General features: G+C 47.6%; 1 protein-coding gene across 2 annotated transcripts in view; it reads right to left on the minus strand.

The window, feature by feature from the left end:
• The window catches only part of LOC135377671 (transcription factor LBX2-like), a 208,358-nt gene that overhangs the window by 100,805 nt on the left and 93,037 nt on the right, over nucleotides 1–14,516 (minus strand). The window lies entirely within an intron of this gene.

A 14,516-nucleotide genomic window follows, 5' to 3' on the forward strand; every position in this document is an offset into this window, starting at 1 on the left:
TGCGATCGTTGTGACGTTGCCCGCCTGAGCGTGGCCGACTATACCTCAAACAGTTCCACCACTACCACCACAACCAAAGATTTACTAAACAGCTAACACGCGTTTTCGTTGGCTGGTGGTGCCTGTGTAGCTCATGAGTATATGGTTGTTGCCACACAAAACCAGGCTAATTAGTGCGATGATATCCCATGCTGACAGATTGCTTCGAAGTTTGCATCACGAAATATCCATACAAAGTCGAATGCAGCCCCTCCTCAGTTGCCAAAAGAAGCCCTATAGTGAAAATCCGAAAATTCTACGAATATTTGCACGTCCTTCTTGCCGTTTGGGATGCGGAGGTATTATTATTATTCCGACTACGGTCCACCGTGCGCTTCCTCCATTTGCCAACGCCGTATGTGAAAAGGAAGTGAAGGAAAGGAAGAAGATTCTCGCGTGAAATAAATTACAAACGGACGCGATATTTCACCTCCATGGCAAAGGTGCTACAAATGTTCTGTCTCGCATCGCAAACTCGTTCTAGTAACGACGTCTACTTACACAACAATGCGCGAAGAACTTGCGAACAGTTTGCTGAGTGCGTGATGTACACCATACGACGAAGATTGGGAGGTATAATTTGAAGGTACAAGGGTGTACGTGTACGTGTTGCCTGGCTGTCCACCATCCGAGGTTACACCAAAGGAGGTTACATACTATCAAAAAAGCTAAAGAGGCGATTGAAGCAATGCTGAATCTTCTCTGAACTTGTTGCAATGAGCTTGGGACGACACCTCCGCTTAAGATGATAGAAACAACGCAACAATGAACCGATATATTGCAATCTGCCAATGAGAGCAGGTACTCATGACTGGACTCGCGCTGACGTCGCGCTCAATACAAATGGATTCTAAATTTTTGGCTCCACATGGACGGATGGATGGATGGATGGATGGATGGATGGATAGTGGCGCGTTGGTACGAAGATTGTGATGACGATGACGGACCGTCCTCCTATTCTTGCCGAAGAAAACACCACTGGCGATGCGTCGACTCATTATTCTTGTTGAACTTGATGCCCCCGCCTTATTCTTACGAGTTTCTACGGGTGTGGTTAACATCGATAAGTTCCAAGGTTGGGCTGTATCATAGCAATGTAACTGGTCTAGGGGTAGCTGGGGTGGCGGCCGTTTTAGCCAGCTTAGATGAGGCTAAATTCAGCTAAGTGAACACACTGCTTTATTGTGTATCTGTGCAGGATTTAATCAACTTTCCATTGTCTGCTATTTGAATACACATTTCGGATATGCAGTTAAGTCATGGTGCTCCACACCGATTAAGAATACAACCTCCTGTACCCAAAGCATGGTAAAGGCTGTGGTAGTAATGGTTACTTCCGTGCTGGTTACAACCGACATTTACTAACAAGTTATTAAAATCTGCGACAAGCTGTTCCTACCCTGTGGGTTGTGATTACTACAAGCTTTTTCCTAAGAGTGTAGGCGCCCGATCTTCAATTTGGTGCTTCGACCCGTGATTCGCCGTGAGCTCTTTCGCGAGCCTACCAAAGTGGCTTTGGACGAGCGTGCGAACTTTAAATGTAACGATAACGATCACTATGTGAGAGTTCAAGATCGGGGCCCGGTTAGGTTAGGTTAGGTTCTTAGGTCAGGTAGGCGCACGCTCAAGGCGGCACCAGCATCAAACTGTGCTTTTATAAGACCGTACGCAAAGCTTGTGGGGTATGTTATTTTTGTATTAACTTGAACAAATTGTGACAAGTATTGCATTTCTCCTGCGGGTAACAGGCTGTGGTGGGCAATCTGCAGTGGTGGCGCCCAACAGCGGAAAACGAGGACAACTGTCCTTATGTCATGCTACTGGTACTCCATAATGAAGGTGTCTCAGCAATGGGCAGAAGACAGAGAACACAACACGAAGCGCTCACGAATCTGGCCTGTATCTACGCCATTTTAGCGTACTGGTACCCCACTCCACACGGCAGCACGGAAGACCTCCGGGAAACTAATGAAATATGGCAATTAACTTGCCAAGAAGACGAGTCGAAGGTGCAACAAGGCAAAGCTTCCCTCATCTGGTAATCCTAACAAAGGTTCTCAACAGAACATTGTCGATGACCGCTTTTCCAGAGGGTTTGCACAAGAGGTTGCGTGAGCGCTCTCCCCAGGCTGTACTCTGTCGGGTCTGCCGTACATTCTGTTCGTTTTGCTGTTTGTGTGACTTCTGTTATTTGTGTTGCCACTCCACTTTCAATTCTTTTCGAGGGAAACGCGGTGTGCACCGATAGGCGATAGTGACACTGAGTGCAACTACATATATATATTCATATTCATATTTTATTCCTCAATATTCTTACGATATAGTGGTGGTGGCGACTGTAACGATTCGGGCTTGCCGTTATTGGCCTCACTCATAATGGGCAGCCTCACGACTGTAGCCAGCATGAAGCGGGATGATATGACATGATGTTGAAATGACAATGGTCGAAAGTTAATGTGCAAACAGGTCAGTGGTAGGATAGGTGAGAAGTTCCGTGACCAAGTAAACTCTGGGTCATAGTTTTTGTACACTAGTGCATCAGGAGTGCATCTATACAGGGTGTCCCAGCGAAATGTGACCATATTTTTTAAAAATATATCTATCACATTTTCCGAGATGAAATCAAATGCAATATAGCATATGCTAAAGGGCACTCCCTAGGAGGGCATTAGCAGACTCCTAAGGCAATGTCTTAATCAACTTTCAATAATTAACTTTTTAATTACAAAAGCTACGAAGTTGTTCCAATGAAAACATTTGATATCTTCGGTCACCTTCTACCAAAGGCGTTTTCCGAACAAAAATCCATTCGATAGATCGTCCGCAAAAACTTCGTGAAGGAACACCTTTTTTTTCTTTATTTTGTTCATGCGCATCTTCGGAGACGCATCTTTTCTGCACCCCCAATGTGAAAGAGCACAGTGCCGCCTCATGCGTCGAAGATGAGCTTTAACTTGCCGAAACAAAACAAAAACAAATGAATCGGGTGACTCTATCGCAACTGCCCTTATCTTGGGTTGCATTTTCTGTTTTCTTTTAATCTTTTTCCAGGACGCAAGAGGCGATAGTGTGCTCTTTCATCCTGTCGTATTGGGGTTGAAGGAAAGACGCGTTTCTAGAGATGCGCAATGAACAAAATAAAGAAAAAAAATTGTTTTCCTTCACGAATTTTTTGCGAACGATCTATCGAACGGATTTTCGTTCTGAAAACGGCTTTGGTATCAGGTGATCGAAGAGATCGGATGTTCTCATTGGAACAACTTCGTAGATTTTATAACTAAAAAGTTAATCATTGAAAGTTTCGTTCGTTTTTACCATGAATCAACCTAGCCAGCGAGCCGGACTGACTGAGCCTGACTGAGCCAGCGTGACTTAAACCCTAAGGGTGGATTCACACGACTGACCGGAGCAGGAAGAAATCCTCCGGACGCGAGTGACGTAACGCGGACCAACAGGTCCCCGCGCGGACCGTTTGTATGGCGGAGGCGAACGGTCTGCGGTCCCAGATCTGGTCCCTCGCGGACCGGAGTGCGCACATTTCCATAAGCTGTGACGTTTACGCCGTTCGCGGATCGATCCTGAGGATCCGTCTGCCGTGCGAGTCTACCCTTAATCTCTCAGAGCTTAAGCCCTCCTGTAACATCGCTTTTCCGCTAAGTATTTCCGCTGCGGCAAGCAGAAATTCTGTTCTGCGGTTTCAGGCCCTTCGATTACTACACTGCTATTAACAGGCTACTGTGTGCATGTTCACAGCACCGGCGCAGTGAGGCACATGCACGTCCATGCATGAAACTCGGTAAGACACTACAAGCGAGCTTGCTTCGTCATGTCGCCAAGGGATATAGTGCCGCGAAAGTAAACGCTAAAGTAAAGTAAAGTAATACTATCTCTCCAAGGCCACATTTGTTTCGCGGTTTCGCATCGTCTTCGTCGAAAGGCAATAATGGTGCAAGGTTAAAAGCGCGGCTCAAGCGCTTCTCGACCCGCAGCCATAGGTAAGGGTGTCCTAACGCTTAACCTTAACGCGCAAGCGCGTGGCCCGAAGTGACGCCAGCACCGCCAAGCGTTAGCGCTGAGTTCGGGACATTACGCAGAGGGACCCAATGCCTCGAATCCAGCGTCAACGCTTAGCGGCGCTAACGTCTCTTCAGGCCGCACGTTCTCGCGGGTTACGGGAAAGCATGAAGACGCCTTTACAAGCACTATGCGTCCACAACAGTCAGTCATGTTGAGGTAATCAAAGAGCACATATAATCGAAGAGAGATCATGCAGATGAGGAAGGTTGGGCTCGTTGGTATGACATTTTGTGTCCGAAAACGCTTGTGTACGTCTGGTTCTTCGTCTTTTGTGTCGGTGTTCAATCAGTGCGCCATCGGATACAACAGTCATGCTAGTCATTCCCATGCAGTCTTAAGACGCTTTGCAAAATTTCGTTTTCAGACCGACTTTTTTTTAATAATTATAATAATTGATTATTATTTCCGTGTTAGCGCCGAGAAGCAATGTTTTCAGACCAACTTAAAACGTATTCTACGTATTCATCCCACACGTGCATGAGAGACAAAGCTGCTCCCCAGAGGCGGCTTTTTTCTTTCTCTTCTTCTCTCTTACTTCCCCCTTTCTCCAACAGCAAATGTTTGACTGCTGTCACATGACATCGTATGCTTATTATTTCATATATGAGCAATTATTTGCGATTGCTACTTGTTTGTGCTACACCATTCCGTTCTCTAATATGCCTACTCTGTACATATGCTGCTGCATATTTTTCTTATGGGGAGACAGGATACAAGTGAGTTGGTGCAGGCTAATTGACCTTACGTAGTTGCTACGATTAACCCCCCTGAGCGGTCTCGCTTTCCCATAATAGCACCCGGAGTGAGCTACGAAGAAGCGGACTGAGAGTATAGCAACGGCAGCATGGGTGCCACTTGTAGCCTGCCGTGAGGATCGCGCTCTCGGGTTTCTTTGTAGGCTGTTTCTATAGGGGTTCGTACGAAAGGAATTCGATAACGCGACGCAGTTGTTATGCAGCTGCCACTTAACATATGCATTCTGAATACTGACATAAGGGACAGTTGCCTCCAGAAACTGTGCATTAATACAAGTACCGCTACGTTTGACGTCGTTCCTATTTTTCCAATTTCCTCTCTCAAAAAGTGCTTAGGTACGAAATAAAGGAGCTTTATAAATTAGCGTTGCCCCTGCAGCTGGAAGGAGCTCCAGCGTCAAAATCATCGTAGTGGCGTACGTTCGAAGGGCGAATCAGAGGGCAGCGCTCAGACCATTGACATTGCTTCCGAGTTTGTGGCGCTTCACTTCCTGTGGGTCTCGGGGTAAACGCTCACCACTCAATCAGCTCAGAGTCGTCAAAGCCATTCCCTCGTTGGTTGGTTTCATTCAGACATTTTATCATATTCCCAGAGGCGCACTTACTGCACACTCTCATCATCCGGCGTCTGCTCTTGCGGTGTGTTTTATCGAATACACCCCTCCTTGTTTCTAAACAAAATGACGTCATAATGTTCGTCGCTCCTTGTTCGACAGCGCCACCAATTTGGTAGAGTTGAACTATGATCGAAGCTAGGGGGCGAACAAGGTCGCACCCGAAAGCCACGGTCTTGAGAGGATTACAATGGTCCCTGAAAGGGACGCGACCTACTACTTTTCTTTCAATAGGAGGCAGCGAACAAGTGCCCATTCGTGGAACCCAGCCCTCCCCTTCCGATTTGTTTCGGTTTCAGTCTGTCTACCAACGTCATGATGACGTTTCTCGGGTAGAGGTCTATTGCACAGGACTAACGCCAGTAATTCGCGTGGGATTTTCGGTGTCATTCGTGGTGTTTTCGGTGTGATCAGCGATGGGTGTGAGCGGTTGCGATCAGCGAGTCGAGGGGTGTGAGGGCGACCGTTCCTTTACAGAGTGTTTAAAGAGCGGGAAGCGAAGCTGTGTAATCGGAATGTCAGTGATGAGGATGGTACTCACTGCAGAACAGCTTGTGTTCCGTTCTGGCCGTCAGGTATTCTACCTCCATCGCGATTCGCTTCATCTGGTCTCCACTCACAAAACTATGACAGTCATTTGCAATGATGGACAAGCGGAAAAGTGTTGAGCTAACTGATAAATTGCAACGGTGGACGCGTTTTCTTTTTTGTTTTCCTACATTTAACAAGAACAAGACAAACAACTACAAACCATGGTACCGAGTTTGCGGCACCCAAAGCTTAGCGTCGTCTCCTTGCAAACCAGAACACTGATCGACGGACACGCGGCGAGGCACGTAACACGACGCCACCGGTAGCACCGAGTCGAGGACGCCATCATTCACGGCGCTGTCGCAGAAAAAGCCCTCTCCCACACCCCTTCCAACGCCACCTGAGCGTAAACTAACAAATTATTACCAGCAGCTTTCCCCCCGCCTTATCCTTCCGTCATCTGCTTCCCCCTAATAAAAGGACAACAAAAATTAATCTGATTCAGGGGCGTGTCGAATTGGAGACTCGCATTTTTGCCGTCTCACTTTTTCAGTCTCTTTCGCTTTCAAGGTATATGGGGTGTTGCATTCTCATCCGAACAATACATCATGAGTGGAGTACGCATGGCTGGAGAGCGTCTCTTTACGCTGCATTGTGCGAGTGCGTACGTGTGTGAAACAGGACAGGACCCACTAGAAGGGAAACTTGACGACAGCTTTGCTTTCACTGCGCACCGCTGAGAGGAGGGCGATGATTGCGGCACGTTCAGTGTCAACGAGCTCCGCTAAATGCGACACGCTCGCATATATACCATCTTCAATCCTACCCACGTGATGTCCTCTCTGCAGACACACAATAGAGATTGCATGCAATGCTACTTTTCGTTATAGATTTGTCGAGAAGCATCTTTCGGGATTTCTGCACCATATAATTTGACGAACGCAGTACACTGCGAACAAATTCATTCCAATTCTGCGACACACTGAACAGCCAAGCGCCGGTTAGTGCGCTATTTGTATTTATTTGTTGGTTGCTCGTGTTTCAGTAAACCTCACCCATACAAGATTAGCTCTCTGGACAACGCAAACTGCAGACACTGTCAGCAAACCGAGAATATCGAACACTTCCTCATTCATTGTCGTGCATATACGCTGAGGTGCGGGGAAAATACCTCGGACACTGCAGGAATTATACGCGGGATGATGCGGTACATCCGAGAGGCCCTTCACTGAAAGGTACTCCAAAACTTGGATCCTAGTCTGCTTCCTCCAGCAAAGTGGTCTCGCCCAAAGACTCAGACTTTGACTCAGACTTTATTTGCACGGGACTTGTCACAAATCTTAGCAGTGACCTGCATACAAGTCAACTTTCGGCCGCATCATTTTCAACGTCTCATATCTCATTATATCATCTCACCTCACCCTGACTGCAGTCGTGATGCTGCGCGCATGAGTAAGGCCAACAAGGACAAGCCGCCTCTCTCTGGCTTTTCGAACGACTGCCATATCTTAGTTGTGTGTTTCAGCCTCAGAGAAGTTACTTTCCGTCATGTTTAGCCGATCTCGTCACAACAACCACAACCTCACCCATTGAGTACAAGTTGCTTAGACACGCCGTCTTCCGCGAGGGACGTTAAATACGGTGCGCTGAGATTTCGGAGAACGTTAAGGAGAAGTTTGTTGCATCTTGGTGGCGTTGGCGTCCCCGGCTAGCACGTTCCCCACGACTAGCATTCCGCCCTATCTGTAGGCAAGATGAAAAGATAAGAAAGAAACTGAAAAAGCAAAGCAAGGAGGGAACTATTTCGTGTTATTACTATTTCGAAACTGAATACCGTGACGAACGTAATACTATTCGCAGTGAACCGAAGACATTCCGTTTCACTACCACCTGGATACAAATTAACTGGGATAAACCAAACCTCAAACTAAAGTACGCCCTTTCGCGAAACAAAATGCCTAATCACTGCGAAGTCTCGCCGCAGTCCGCATTGGTCGCGAGACGATAGCCACGGAGTCCCACCACAGCATATACGTCCTGATTTCATTGCTCTTAGACATAACAATGTGACATTAAACACAATACCGATTTCCACGCAGAAATAATGCCCCATAAAAGAAAGTGCACACAACGGTGAACATTCTTAGCGCGTACGAGGAAAATTCCACACAATCAAGCAGCTGCTGTGAATCGACAAAAAGGCTCCCGTTATAAAACGCGTCCTTACCCAATTGTAAAACTTGCGCTTGATAGATGGGGCTGGTGACTGCCGTTTCTCCCACTATTTACTTCCCAACGGCCCTCCCACAGCCACCATGGGTTGTACGCTCCAACGAGCACTCTCAGTCTTCTACTTTATTTTCCAGTGTCGAACGGACTATACAATAGAAATTCATCGCACCATAGTCCCAAATTTAATTATTTTTCTGGCCCGCTGGCTACGTGGCCTGTTATTTGCGTCTTTGCCGACCAGCAACCGTGGCACGTAATAAATTTCCATTCGATTTCCGTGAGTTATTACGAGACAACGGTAGACAAAGTTTGCGGAATCGCCACTGTGGGTGCTTATTAGAAACCCTTATTTCTGCCGGGATTTTTGTTATTCGTGCGTGGTTATAACTCGCGACGACGGGAAGTGGATGCTACTGCTTGTCTTCAGAAGTGGAAACAGCTCCTGTTCCATCCATATCATTACGAGCAGACGTTTTCCTGGGGACGTCGAACTGCCTTTGTAGCTCCTTTCACGACTTTAATCTAGTGAATGGCAAGTTCAGCCGTGGGCAGTCACTGTCACGTTCCAATCACCGAGCGTCCTGTTCTCCGTTATTTTAAAGCTGTAATCCCTGGGCAGCTGCAAAGAGAACAACGGGCGACAGAAATATACTCGTTTTCCCAATTGGTACGGTTATGAAAAGTCTGGAGGATTATGCCGTTACAACAGATATTTCACGCAAGCGATGCACTTTCTGGTAGAAGTGTTCATAGGTATGTTCAGGTCGAACTTGAGCGACCACACTCTGATTGCTTGAAGGAAGCTACCGCCCTGGATGGACCCCTTCATTGTGCTCCAAGGTCATTCTGAAGACGTGGAGGTGGCGTGTTCGAATCCCTACACCGGCTGTGCTGTATTAGGTTTTCTCTGCGTGTTCCGGCAGACTTTCCAGGCAAATATCGGCACAGTTCCCATTAATTTGGTCAAGGATGAATACTAACCCTCCTGTCTGCCACTCTTTCATGTCGTCTTCTCTCCACCTGTCCACTTCTGTGCACCGCTTCTGGCCACAGATGCATCGTGGTGCTAGCAGGGCACTAAGAAAAACACTTCATTCTAAGCTACAGTGTAGAAAGGTGGAAAATCCAGAGAAACGCGGTGAGAAAGTGCTGAGGGAAAGAGCCTCAGGATGAGAGCAGCCGGTATTTCGAACAGAGGCTGTTCTTCAAGGCGCAGAAGAAGAACAGTCTCTGTTCGAAATATCGGCGGCTCTCGTCCTCATCCGAGGCTCTTCTCTTAACATCCGAGTATGGTTCAATAAGCAACCTTAAATAATTTATTGACGAGCAATGAAAATTAATAACAAAATTAATTATATTCTCAGAAAATTAATATTCTGGGAAACAATGTGTCATTGTTCTACGTATAGTCCCCCTGCTTTTCAATGCAGGTGCGCCATCGTTCGGGAAGCACCCGTGCTCCAGCAGATCAAGTTTTTGAGTCGGGTGCGTATAGCCATTCACGCACTTGCTTGCTTGACGTCATCGTTGGAACCAAATCTTTCAAGATCCCCTTTGAGATCGCGGAATATGCGATAGTCCGATGACGCGAGGTCAGGCGAATATGGCGGTTGTGGAAGACATTCGAATCGAATACGTGAGGTAGAGGACAGGGCGCGCCGTCATGTTGGAGCGGAACACTCTTTGAGAGTATATCACGACGGGCTTCAAACCTGCCACCGGGAGACCTGCTACAGTATGTTTCTGTGTTCAGTGTTTGTCCCCTAGGCATTACACCCTGTACGGACCTGATGATCCCCAGAAAAGGGGCTTCGATAGCTTCCGCCGCTATACAGCCGTGCGCGGGCTACCAGGTCGTGGCGAGTCCAACACATTTGTGTTGCTCCGAACTTACGCGTTCATCCATGCACTTACTGCAGTTATATGCAGGCACTACCATGCTGTGCCTTCGTGCGACGGTGGATGCTAATAGGTTTTACATCTTCGCTCATAAGGAAACAGATAACTGCGGGTGCTTCTCCCTGGTGCAAACCTGAAGCGGGGCAGCCATGCACTTTTAATCAGTTGTCGCGTGCTTGTACGTGCCACGCGGACGTAGTAAAACACAACACACAAAGTAGAAGATTTGCAATACGACCTGCAGCAAGAATATTAAGTATGAGATAGCGTTCGGAATATTCATTCAAGTTTTAAGGTTATTTGTTGAAACAATAAATTCAACGTAACACTAGTATATGACTCTATATGGCATGCCGATATGCATTTCAAGACACGCGAAATTACACATTCGAAGGATTTAAGCCAACCAAGTGGAGTGAAAACCACAACGTATACGCCTCTCCACAAAGAACAGTGAGCACATAAAAAAAAAAAAAAAAAAAAAACTCGGGGATGGGTAAAGTAATCCAGGCATCGCCTATCATGCCGTCGATCATGTGATGGATGCTTCGCGGCGTAAACCCTGAAGCATCATTATTCAGCGAATGGTTTATTCTATTCCATTGATTCATTATTCAATTCTGGGAATGATTATTTCGTGAGTGAATGAATAGACTAATCAGGCAGTAGGTCTTGTCTGTTCTGGTGCACGTACGGGTCCCACATTTGTCATTGATGTTGCACCCTGTATGGGCACCTGAAGCGTGATGTCTCGTTAGAACGCAAGTCGTTAAGCTGATTCCATTTCCGCGTTACTTCACCGCTCGTTAATTACGAGGGCCATTGAATGCGAGCAAACGTTAGACGCATGCCAACGTGTATTTCAAGCTGCAAGTAGCTAGTGTTCGAGAGGACGTCAAATGTCTTGCGAATATTTAGACTGGCAGATAGATTTTTCCAAAGCGAGGTTATTTTACAGATTTTCACTAATAAGAAACGAGGGAAACGAAGGAACACATAAACAGGGCATGTGGAAGTAGAACGAAACAGTACCGGACAACGTTAACATTATGCTATGTGCTTTTATGGGAAGGCGGCATGAACTTATTCAGAGACTGTATGAGATTACTTATGAAAGCAGAATAGATTGTCATGTAGACATGTAGAATAGAGTAGACGAATCCACATTTGTGAAACCATCATCTTCATATTAGAGCGGCCTGTCATTGGTCCCCTCAAACGCTCTCCCGCTATGACTGAGCAAATCGCTTGACGAGACTGTGGCGGACCCATCGCCATGGTTATGCTGTCGCGTACCGAGCCGTGGTGGTGGTGGTGGTGGTGAAACTGCTTGCCGACTAAGGCGGGCAACGTGCCAAGCCATGGTTCGGCAAGGGCAGCTGTGAGTAAACTATCCTACGCTTGACCATTTAACATGAAGGTCGTTGCCTGATTCCTTCATATCGGTAACCCGAACGTTCGACGCCACTCGGAAATCTTGCGACGCTATCACTTCCACAAAAGGCAGAAAGAAGGCGAATCGGTGACGACCTATATGGCGAAAATCAGGAGGCTCAGAAGCTGTCCTGCGTGCCGTTGGGTCTGCAGAATTCGAGATCAGGCAACTCAAAAGAGGCTCTTCGCCGATCCCAAGCATTCACTGAAATCAGCTCTGGAGATAGCCCTGGCAGCCGAGGCAGCTGGTCATAACGTCTCCGAGATTAAAGAGTTATGACAAGCATTGTCCTGCACGCGGCTGATCAGGTTCAACGCAACTCTGCTCCACAAAGAAAGGCGGCGACACAGTCTAAGAGACGTACGAAGCCTTGTACTTCGATGCGCAGATGTGCACACCAGACAAACTTGCCGTTTCCGGGACGCAGTTTGTCATTTCCGCAGCAAGAAAGGACGTTTAGAAAGGTTTGTTTTAAGAAGAGACAAGTCACTGGCCACACACTAACACTGAGCAGAGTGGAGGATTCCACACCTTGCTGACGGAACAGTCAGGCGCGGACGACAGCCGTCTTTATCACCTTAACAACCCTCTAAGTTCCGCTATACTACTGTATACCAGTCACCAAATTTGGTCAAATTGAACGGTAAACCTTTGACCATGGAAGTTTGATTCTGGAATGGGCCGTCGATTTTGAGCGAGCGAGTCAGCTGTGGCCATACCAGCCACCACTGCAGCCTATTGAGGCAGTACTCCGGACATGCCGGAACAGCGACTGCCAGTTCTTGGCTCGATGGATGTGGAAGTGGAGTACGGAGCTCTGAATAAAAGACTTTCAGTCCTCGTTGCACTTCGAGAAGGTCCGTGGCTTCTTGGCCGTTCATGGTTCGACAAACTTAGAATCAAGGTTAACGGGATCCACACGATTTGCATGGAACAGTCGAAGTGGCTTCACAGCCCAGCTCTAGAAGAAGGTCTTTGTCGATTCACAGCTTCCCATGCTAACATAGCCATCGACGAGAAGGCTGCACCAATCATCAGGAAGACACGCACCATTCCCTTTGCAATTCGTGGTAGAGTTGAAGCGACCATAAAAAATGGTTTCTGAAGAAGTCCTAGAGTCGGTGGCTTTCTCCAGTTGGGTCACCCCAATTGTAACAGTCGCCAAGCGGGACGGAGTATATGGATATGCCGTGACTACAGACCTACCGTCAAAGGTGTCTGCCTTGCAGCTAAGTATCCGCTTCCCACGACAGCAGAGATGTTCACGATTCTGGCGAACGGCAACGGCGAACGAGCCTACCTACAGCTTCCGAGATCAGAAGTCAGCTTAGATCCTAACGCTGAACATGCCACAGGGGCGTTTCAAGGCGCCTGCCTTTCAAGATATCAGCAGCTCCAGGTATCTTCCAAAGATTCATCGAGGTTTCACTGAAGCTGCAGCAGTTCCCGGAGGTGCAGCAGTCCTGGATGATATCGTGATCGCAGGACGTAGTATCCAGGAACACCATCAGTGAATTCAAGTTCTGGAAGGAGTAGCTCAGTCTGGACTGCGTCTAAACTACAAAAATGCGTTTTCGGCGTTCCGAGCTTGGATTTTATGGGGTTTCACATAGACGCACAGAGAATAAGCCCTTGCAAAGACAAAGTGGCAGCGGTTCAAGATGCAAGAGCACTTTGTAACAAGAAATAACTACAATCCTTCCAAGATTTAGCAAACTTTTACGACCGTTTCCTTAAGGATAAAGCGACAATGTTAGAGCCCCTGCACAGGCTCTTGGACACAGGAGTGATTTGGAGCTGCTCTGCAGCTGCACAGCGAAGCCGAAGAGGCCCTGAGCACAGAGCCTTCGTTGGTCCACTACGATGTCCACAAGCCAGTTACCCTGCCTGTGATGCGTCACGATAAGGCGTAGGAGCAGTCATTTCTCACGTTAGTCAGAACGGTGAAGATATGCCTACCGCTATCGAATCCAGAACCCATCACACCAGAGAGCGCAACTATGCACAGCTGGACCGAGAGGCGCTAGCGATCATCTAGGGGTGACGACGTTCAGACAGTATCTGTACGTACGACAGTCCGTGATCTATACAGACCACAAAGCTTTGCTTGGAATCTTCGACCCTCAGAGACAGATGCCAGCCATACCGTCTCCACAGATGCTCATATGGCCTCTCACACTGGGCGCTTACAATTATGACATACGCTACAGGGAAGGGAAGAACATGGGAAATGCCGACGCGCTAAGCCGTCTACTGCTAGAAGCAACTGAAGTTGCGGACCCGGATCTTCCAGAAGTGCTGCTGTTGGAGGCTGTACCGGACGCACCAGTAGACGCTTCCAGGGGTGTCAGCAGCTGACGAGCAACCAGAAGCCTTAGCGGAACTACCATAGCGGAACGTGCTCGTATTTTACCATCGTGGGAATCTGAAGAACCTCCACCACAGGCTACGCATCAGTCGAAGGGTCCGCGTCGGTTTCAAGGACAGAGCAGGGCGCCTGACATTTACGCTGGAACACACACAAAAGACTACTTCCACAAAACTACACAAAAGACTACTACAAACAAAAGACTACTTGCACAAAACTACTACTACTTGCACTTGCACCACTACTACTTGCAGTACTACTTACACAAAAGACTACTTTGTGTAAAAACTACTTTGTGTCTCGACAGCCTTTTGTGTCTCGACAGTCCCACTGTCATCGTGCTCCTTGGCCAGTGACACGCGCCACGTAACGTGTGTTTTTGTCCACTTCTTCTTGCCCAGTCACTTTTTGTTCGAACGAGCACAAGGCTCACATCTTGTGCGAGTTGAGAAATAGTCTCTTCAAGAACCTCGATCTCCTCGTACTTTTCAAACAGCATAGCGCAGAGTCCTGTAGGATGTTTTGGTTCAAGATGCATCCCCACCTGTGCCCACCGCACCAGGTCT

The sequence above is a fragment of the Ornithodoros turicata genome, chromosome 1 (assembly GCF_037126465.1).
Source record: "Ornithodoros turicata isolate Travis chromosome 1, ASM3712646v1, whole genome shotgun sequence".
In the NCBI taxonomy this organism is placed as follows: Eukaryota; Metazoa; Arthropoda; class Arachnida; order Ixodida; family Argasidae; genus Ornithodoros; species Ornithodoros turicata.